General features: G+C 43.3%; 1 long non-coding RNA gene across 1 annotated transcript; it reads left to right on the top strand.

Moving 5' to 3' along the window:
* Positions 1-4,198: 4,198 nt before the first annotated feature.
* Positions 4,199-8,823, top strand: LOC124264432. Its single transcript, XR_006895138.1, has 4 exons — positions 4,199-4,402; positions 6,522-6,607; positions 8,253-8,495; positions 8,760-8,823. It is a non-coding gene; the product is annotated as an uncharacterized LOC124264432 (long non-coding RNA).
* Positions 8,824-9,453: the final 630 nt, after the last annotated feature.

Here is a 9,453-nt window from a genome sequence, read left to right as displayed (position 1 = left end):
CGGACATCGGTTTGTAATGATATTGTGTTTTGTATCGTCGGCGTGTGTTATGGAAGTGTCTGCTGTGTTGTGATTGTGCGAGGAAACAGTTTTATTCTCTTGATGCAGGAAACGGCCCTCGTTGGTAAAAACTGCGCCCTACTCGATGTCCAATTTGTCTTAGGGATATTCCTGCGTTCCTCATGCCAATATTTTACCCCTTTGTAGCCTAGAACAATTTACGACGTGCCATGACAATTACGGTATTGAATATTCTATCCAATTTGGAGAGAGCGAGACATGTTGCATAAAGCAACAAATAAAAAGGTTACTTTCTTTCCAAAATATGGGCTTCTGTGTTTTTGTGGAAAGTTTGAAAAAACTTAGAACAAAGGAAACTCATGAAGTTATGATAGGTGTGTATGTGTGCATGCATAGGAAATCCCGTGCGCGTGCGTATGTGCGTGTGTGCACATGTGCATGTGTGTGTAGGCATGTACAATGGATCCTTTACAACAAGGTAATAAGGGTTTATGCATAAAAGAAAATATATCTTAAGATAACCACATGCACATTTCCCATTCCAAAGATATTTAAATCCGGTATTGAAAGCTGACAACTATCACTCCAAGGCAGCTTGATAGTGCACTAGACATTCCACATTGTAAGGATTCTGACTAGAGAAACTGTACACTCTATGCACTTAAGGTAGGTGAGCCTAAGTTCATTCTATATATCAGGCTTTATAAAATTCCTTATTGGTGGGTTTTTTTTTAGAATATAATTGAGAGGTATTTTAAGACTAAAACGGTTGTCTTTGTTTGTTTTTATACTGACTGAGTTGGGTTTTACGCCGCTTTTAGCAATATTCCAGCAATATCACAGCGGGGGACACCAGAAATGGGCTTAACTCATTGTACCCATGTGGGGATTCGAACCCGGGTCTTCGGCGTGACGAGCCAACGCTTTAACCACTAGACTACCCCACCGCCCCTTGTTTTTATAATGAACAAAAAACGTTTGTCTTAGAATTGTAAAGTCAATAGAGCCTGATGCAGGAAATATGCTATGCAATCGTGTGATACTTCTTGTATTCTATGCATCAGTAGTATGTAAGTGAGATATACCACAATAAATATGCTTACCGTACTTCCTCTGATAAGCACCGGGAACAAAGCAGTGGCCTCTAAAGAAGCGTCGATTACGTTTTACTATAAATGTATTCTCCCCTTGATCCCAAAATAGATTTATAAAGGAATGGTCCGTGTAGTCATAACTTCCTCTCCTCCACATGTTATCATAATATGTTATCGTCGAAGCTGCAATCAGGTGGTTTCGGGTATGTAAATATGTATGGCATCCGATGTCAGATGAATAAGCGTCTCCAATAAGCGCCGGGCCTCTAATAAGCGCCGAGTCTGGAAATCCGTTGAAAAATATGCGCCCTGGCTTATTAGAGGAAATACTTCTACGTTACTATACACCGTGTAAACTTCGGTTCTGAAAGGTATGTACAATCTATACAGCTGACCTTTGTCTGTAGCCATGCATAGAGAAGACAAGAGGGAAGACGGATTCCTTATTGACCCAAGAGGGACAACCCAGTGTGGCTGAAGCATCTAAGCTATAAACACACTAATTCTAACTGGATCTTCACTGGACACTAGGACAATGTAGATACATGAAGCGATTGGAACCACATTCAAACTTGCTCTTCTGAAACCCATCCTAAGTAATGGTTTGTCACACACAAAACACAAATATATCTCTGCATTGAAATACCCGGATAGTAGGCCTAACTCCAGTCGGTTTCAGATCCCGTGGAGATCCGGGTCTTCAGCAACCCATGCTTGTCGTAAGAGGTTCCTCCTAGGTCATATGGTGGAGTCCCGTGAAGATCCGGGTTAGAATTGATCTTCAGCAACCCATGCTTGTAGTACGAGACAACTAACGCGACGTGGCTGACACATGTCATCGTATCCCAATTGCGTTGGTCGATGCTCATACAGTTGATCACTGGATTGCCTGGTCTAGACTTGATTATTTACAGACCGCAGCCGTATAGTTGGAATATTGCTGAGTGCGGCGTTAAACAACTAACCAACCAACCACCCCATCATAAGGTGGGCATATTGTAGGTATATACCAATATACCCGAGAAGACTATCAAATCTGTATTATCTGCTGAAACAAATTCTGCACGGTGGTGGCGCGTGGTCATGTGCACAGAGCTCAGGTCACGAATCAGTTGAAGTTAAGCAACGTCGAGCTCGGACAATCCTTGGATGGGTGACCGTGTTTGGCAGCTTGACTCCTGAGAGTTTCTAAGACTTCAGTCCTGCCCCACAATGAAGCACATGTGATACATGTGGTTTCACCTTAGGCAAGTGAGTTTGTTCAAATTGCCTCTGTTCACCCAGCAGAAATGGGTACCCGGTTGGATAAAGTCATTTGACTATAACCTTCTAGCGCCTAACAGGCAGCTTGGGTTATCCGGGGTAATAAGAATCAGATTCTGATTAAGCGCTGCGAGTAATCACTTGGTGTTTGGAAACGTGCGCTATAGAAGATGACTTATTATTATTAAAGGCAAAATAGTGGTGATAATTGAATGGATGGATATCACCAGCATTAAAAATTCACGTTAACAGTAAGTAATAGTGTCTGCAGCCGGATAACGGTTATCATGCCATAACCACCGAAAACGAATGACTCCCCTTTGGCTAAACGAAGGATCTGAACAGTGTCATCAATGTCTTTTAGTCTTTCAAAACAGGTCAGCGCGGAAATTTGTTGTTCCCACATGAAATTAGTTGGTCATTGAACTGTATAACTTCCGTGCACATGGTCTGGGATAATTTATCATCAGAAGCATCATTTAGGGACAGAATGAAACATCGGAGACAAACGCCAGATCTGCCTATCTTCGTTATTTGCTCAACCCAAGGGGTAGCCTAGTGGTCTAGGCTTTCTCTCGTCACGCCGAAGGTGCGATTCCCAGATGGGAACAGTGTTTAAAGCCCAAGTCTGGTGTCCCTTTCGTGCTGTTGCTAAATGCAGTGCAAACTATAGTCACTCTTGATCCACAAGGGCTTTACTTAGTTTACTTAAACGTCTCCATCCGCATCTATTGTTGGTTCGTGAATCTTCCATTAGCCATATGCGCGTTGCTAGGTGTGTAACGGACGTGTTTCTTCTCACCTCACAATATGTTATATAGAAAAGCTGTCGCATGTCTGACACAGTGTGTGAAGTTTGTTAAGAATTTTCCTTGGAAGAGAGAATTCGGTATTCGACTTGTTCCGGAATAACACGAATGGGTACCGAATGGGACGACAGCAGAAACAAAAGAAGGAGGAAACAGAATTGGAAGTAACATATTTTGTCTAGACGAGTAATCATCCAAATGATTCTATACACGTGCAGGACATTTCCCCAGATTTCCAAATGAGTGACAAAAGATGATGTTTATGAATCAGCATCAAGTAGCGATGATCAAGTGGCACATGTCACGAACACATGCAATGGAAAGTCAATTGTTGAAGATACACGGGAAAATATTATTACACGTCATACGTCAGTTTAGCCATAGATGGGTCAAATTGGTGAATGAGTTATGGTATGTTCTATAATAAAAGTTTGATTTGAAATAACGTCATGTTACTGCTTATCCTAAAAGACAGACGATATTGCTTGCAGCGACTGCATACCATGAGACCAGCGAAAGATCCGGGTTAGAATTGGCCTTCAGTAATCTGTGCTTGTCGTAAGAGGCGACTAACGGGATCGGGTGGTCCGACTCGCTGATTTGGTTGACACATCTCATCGTATCCCAATTGCGCAGATCGATGCTCATGCTGTTGATCACAGGATTGTCTGGTCCAGACTGGATTATTTACAGACCGCTGATATAGCTGGAATATTGCTGAGTGCGGTGTAAAACAACACTAACTAAAACAAAACAAGCAAACCACGATGTTTGATTTATGGGTCAGTGTGAACAAGCTTGTCAAAACATACACTGACATTTAACGACATCTGTGGCAATACCTTAACCCGTACCTGAGATAAATCTCAGTGCCCGTGTTTGTGTTCATTGGTGAACGTACAACATGCACTCTGACATGGAGAGGTAATATATCCTTGCAAATGAAAAACCATATCTTCTCCTTAGATAACCACATGGTCAATTCTCATGTATACATGCTGGCATTTAAATCTTCAAGAGCTTGTGAATTGTCGGTTAAATTACGTCACGGCAAGTGAAGAATACATTACTGTGTAACACTTCTTCCATGTTCTGCCCTGTCTGATAACGGCGGTGGGAACGGCGGTGGGAACGGCGTATTCTTCCTCCAAGAAGCGAGGTGCGGATCTCATAACTACCGCCAGCACCTGTCCCGTTGCAGATAAAGAGATAAAGGTAAACGTTATTTCGTTATATGTCCAGGCTACATACAAATATTTGATGGGAGTGGAATAATATTCAGATAAAGCATGCCATTACAATTATATGTAATGAATAGGTATGTCTACGCCATTTTAATTTCCTTTTAAGTGTATGCTCACTGCATAAATCTGACCTTTGAATAATATATGTTGTACATAAATATGTAATATCTATCTATATCTGTGTGTACACATTCAATATAAATTTCGTATAGATTACATTATATATATGCATATATATATACACAAGTCCTACATGTATGTGTGTATGTGTATATGCATTTTTGGGGTATGTGAATTCGTGCATGCGTGCGTGTGGTGTTTGTACACTTTCCATTTATCATATTTATAATAGATAATATTGACTGACGAGATGGGACATAAGAGAATTAGGACTTTATATTATACTGGAAGTGGCTGGAATCTTAATTGACCTTGCTTTTTTAAATCCATTCCACGTGGACGTTTAGGCTTCAGACAATACACCATTTTGTTGTTAAAGACTGTTCAAGATGCAATACCTGGAATTTCGTTTCCATGTCAATTTCAGCATTGTATACTAGCCACATAAAGAAACTGTGCATTGTCAAAATATTATCCCAGTTGATAAGTACGATAACAATGTCAAAGGTACATATAAACTTTAATGGAGGGATCATGAGACCATAACAAGTCGGGAGAATTGCAGTTGAAAGTCAATCACAATGACGTCACGAGTCCACAAGCGGGACAGGGGTCAAACGACCATGTCACAAGCTCAATAACGGGTATGTCCACCATCGGCATTGAGAACAGCAGTGCATCGACGACGCATAGAGCCTATCACACATGCAAGGAAGGTTTGTGGGATGTCACGCCAGATTCTCTCGAGTTCTGTTGCAAGGTCAAGGACGTTATTTGGCGGATGAGGAAGACGGCGTAGACGTCGATCAATCTCGTCCCAAACATGCTCTATCGGGGAGAGATCCGGTGAATTTGCAGGCCAAGGCAGTAAGTCAACATTGTGGTGTTGCAAGAAATCCATAGCAACCCTTGACGTATGAGGGCGGGCATTGTCCTGTTGGAATGTTAACCCAGGGCCATGACGTTGCAGAAAAGGAATTGCCACAGGTCGAAGAATCTGATCCCAGTAGCCCACACCAGTTAAGTTGCCCTGAACAATCACCAAAGGAGTTATTTGGCGTGCTGTTATTCAACCCCAAATCATCACGGAACCACCACCAAAGCGATTCCTCTCCAAGACACAGGCCTGTGCAAAACGTTCTCCCACGCGTCTATAGGCACGTTGACGTCCATCGCTATGGGAAATGTTAAACCTGGACTCATCTGTCAAAACAACATTTCTCCACCAAAACAAGGGTCTGCGGACATGATTTCGGCACCATATTCGGCGAGCTTGTCGATGACGTTGTGTCAGGATAGGCCGTATGGCGGGACGTCGTGGTCTGATCCCGTGATGACGTAAACGTTGTCGAACTGTGTTGGGATGGATACGGCGAAGTCCTGGGATGGTTCGGGCAGTCATCACTGCAGTCTGAAACCTGTGGCGAAGATGGGTCACCCTTATCCATATGTCCTGTCTTGGCGTTGTTCCACGTGGACGTCCAGAACGTGGGCGATCGATGACGTCATTTGTGTTCTGGTAGCGTCTCACCAGTGCAGAAATGGTGTTCCGGTGGCATTGGAAATGTGCAGCCACTTGTCGTTGAGACATTCCCCCACGGACCATCCCAATGGCCTCATGACGTTGTGCAGACGTGAGCCTTGGCATGCTATGCGTTTCAATAGCCGTTTAATTTTTTGAACGATCGCAAGGGCAGGGGTTGAGCTTTCCAAAGTGACAGTATTGTGTGGCATTCATTTGCTCTTTTTCTCTTTCCCGGAATGCACGTGCAACAACGTATTGCACGTCTCAAGGACGAACCCACTGACGTCACGGAACGTGGCACGTGCATGCATTTTGGATACATGTCAATAATCTCTGAGTTTCAATCCTTATGTGTCTACACAAGTTTGATAAATTTAGATTAAAATTTTTGTATGCACAGTTTCTTTATGTGCCTAGTATATTATGCTTTACCTTTTTTTGGTAGGCGTTTGGATCTTATCTACAGCCTGATGATGTGCGAGTGTCGGGTGTTGTGCTTGCTGATGGCGCTGATGGTCGCCCTTGAGTCATGTGAGCGGACATCCTTTTGTAATGATATTGTGTTGTGTCTGTTGTGTTGTGCAGGTGGATATTGTGTTTTGTATCGTCGGCTTGTGTTTTGGAAGTGTGTGCTGTGTTGTGATTGTGCGAGAGAGAGAGAGAGAGAGAGAGAGAGAGAGAGAGAGAGAGAGAGAGAGAGAGAGAGAGAGAGAGAGAGAGAGAGAGAGAGAGAGAGAGAGAGAGAGAGAGAGAGAGAGAGAGAGAGAGAGAGAGAGAGAGAGAGAGAGAGAGAGAGAGAGAGAGAGAGAGATTCTTCTGTATCTGTGATGTAGATGTGATTTGCATGCCTGTTCTGCTGTGATGTTTACCGGCTCGGCGTACATCAGACCGTATTACCCTCAAGAGAAGCATACAACTTTTAATGGAAGCGTGTTGTGTTGCACTTGTCACAGTGTGTGTGAGAGAGAAAGGGATGGTGCGGCTGTGTTGTTTTGTCTGTTGTGTGATGAAATGCTGTTATGTCTGTTGTGTAGATGGAGAAAGAGGGAGATTTGTTTTGTCGGTGGAATCGGTAAGTTAGTGATCGCTTTGAATAAGGTAAGGGGCCGTTTTATGGCTGGGGTGGTGATGATGATTTTAGGGGGAGGGGGCATTTTGTTCTGGAGAGGTGGGGAGTCATCAATTTTGTACACAGGGTACTAGGGTGGGGGTGGGGGTGTTCAGTTTTTGTGCATAAAATATGTAACAATTTAATTCTGGACTCACAAAAGTCCATGGGCGAGAATATTTACTTTTAGTCAAAATACATGTTTTCCCATGTTTTGAAGGTTGTAAATTAATGAGTGTATGTTTATAGGTATTATAGCAAAAAAATAAATTGTTTCGACTAATTTAGAGCGTTATTTAAACAATGGGCGAGAATCTTTACATTTGCTCAAAATACATGTTTTTTTCATGTTTTGAAGGTTGCAAATGAATGAAAGTACGTTTGTAAGTATCATGATACAATATTTTGACTTAATCGGCTAATTTAGAGCTATATAACAAATATATCGGCCTTGGGCGAAAACAAATATGCTTAAAAATTATGGGGGCATAAATTATGTACGGTCCTTAAGGTAAGGTAAGATGGTAAGACATTGTCCCAAAAAGAATTCATATCACACAGCTGATGAGCAATAAAATATAAAACAGAGATAATACATGTAATATTTCAGTAGAATAGGGACACCAGATAGGACTCCTCACATCGTTCCCATGTGTAGCCTTCGGTGGGGCGAAAGGGGTCCGTTGATTTGCGACGGGTAGAGGGGTTTGTGGATGAGGTGGTGGTGAGGTTGGTGTCACCGGTAACATGGGGTGATGAGGAAATCATACGTCTTCACACATTGTACCAGTGTGAGGAATCGAACTCGGGCTTTCTGCGTAACGAGAGAACACCGTAACCACAAGGGTACCCCCACCGCTCCATATATGGAAATAAAAGTGAGTTAAAATTGGTAAATGAGTGTAGCTGGAAAGAGGGGGTTGTTGAGGAACATTGATGAGCGAGGGGGAAGGGGGATTGGTAGATGAGGGTGGGGGGTGTTTGTTGCCGCCAGTAACAAGGGTGGAGTGGACTTCAGAGTCTTCACTCAAAAACTGGTATCAACCTGTCACTTCAAACTCATTCTAGCATCAGCACTGATTTCACCCAGAGACGACGTGAACCCCATTTGTCTGACGACGACGTAGACGCTGATCGCCCACCCCACTAAATGTGCCCAGTACTACAACTGCAGCGCCCCCGCCGCTAAACGGTCCTGGGGGAGGAACCTACAGGAATGTCAACCCCCACAACTGTACAACCCCGACACCCAGAGATGTGAGCACTACAGCATGGTCACGTGTGGCAACAGGACAGAACCCCTTGGGAAATGTAAGTATCCTGGGCCTAGATTTTCGAAGCTCTCTTGGCGCTAAGATAGTCGTAACTTAATGTTAATGTATGGCACTTACCACTATCTTAGCGCTAAGAGAGCTTCGAAAATCTAGGCCCTGGCCTCCAACCTCTACCCAGAACCCAAGAGAATGAACAGTTGTTTGTTTAACGCCAAATTCCCAACTGCGTAGATCGATGCTCATGATGTTGACCACCGGATTGTCGGGAATATGTACAGGCTGGTATAATGTTTTTTTCCAGGTGACTATGCCAGGTATGCATGTCTTGGGGGAAAGGACTGCGGGCCGCCCTGTTACATCCACACTTATTTGTCATCTCTTTACCTCTGGGGGGTTACCTTGCCGTAAGGGGTAAACGTACCTCTGGTATTAGCCCCAGGTATAATGTTTTTTTCCAGGTGACTATGCCAGGTATGCATGTCTTCGGGGAAAGGACTGCGGGCCGCCCTGTTACATCCACAATTATTTGTCATCTCTTTACCTCTGGGGGGTTACCTTGCCGTAAGGGGTAAACGTACCTCTGGTATTAGCCCCAGGGGTTACCTTGTCAGTGGCAAACGTACCCCTATTATTAAATGCGGGGCGGTAGGGGTAGCCTAGTGCTTAAAGCGTTCGCTCGTCACGCCGAAGACCCGGGTTCGATTCCCCACATGGTTACAATGTGTTAAGCCCATTTTCTGGTGTCCCCCGCCGTGATATTGCTGGAATATTGCAAAAAGCGGCAAACAATATAAACTCACTCACTTACTAATAATAAATGCGTGTCCAAAAACGGAACTATATTATTAAAACTAGTAGGGGATATTTGATATACCATTCAAAAATAGTAGGGGATATTGGATTTACAAGATTGATAAAATGCAAATGATGAAGCCAAGGAGGAAACATATGATGAAGGGAAATAAGGGGAAAATGTGACAATTTATTCCATTCCC

Source organism: Haliotis rubra, unplaced genomic scaffold (genome assembly GCF_003918875.1).
Source record: "Haliotis rubra isolate DU_JTF1 unplaced genomic scaffold, ASM391887v1 Scf923, whole genome shotgun sequence".
NCBI lineage: Eukaryota > Metazoa > Mollusca > Gastropoda > Lepetellida > Haliotidae > Haliotis > Haliotis rubra.
Note: the sequence above shows the minus strand (reverse complement) of the source record. Positions and strands in the feature narration are given on the sequence as shown.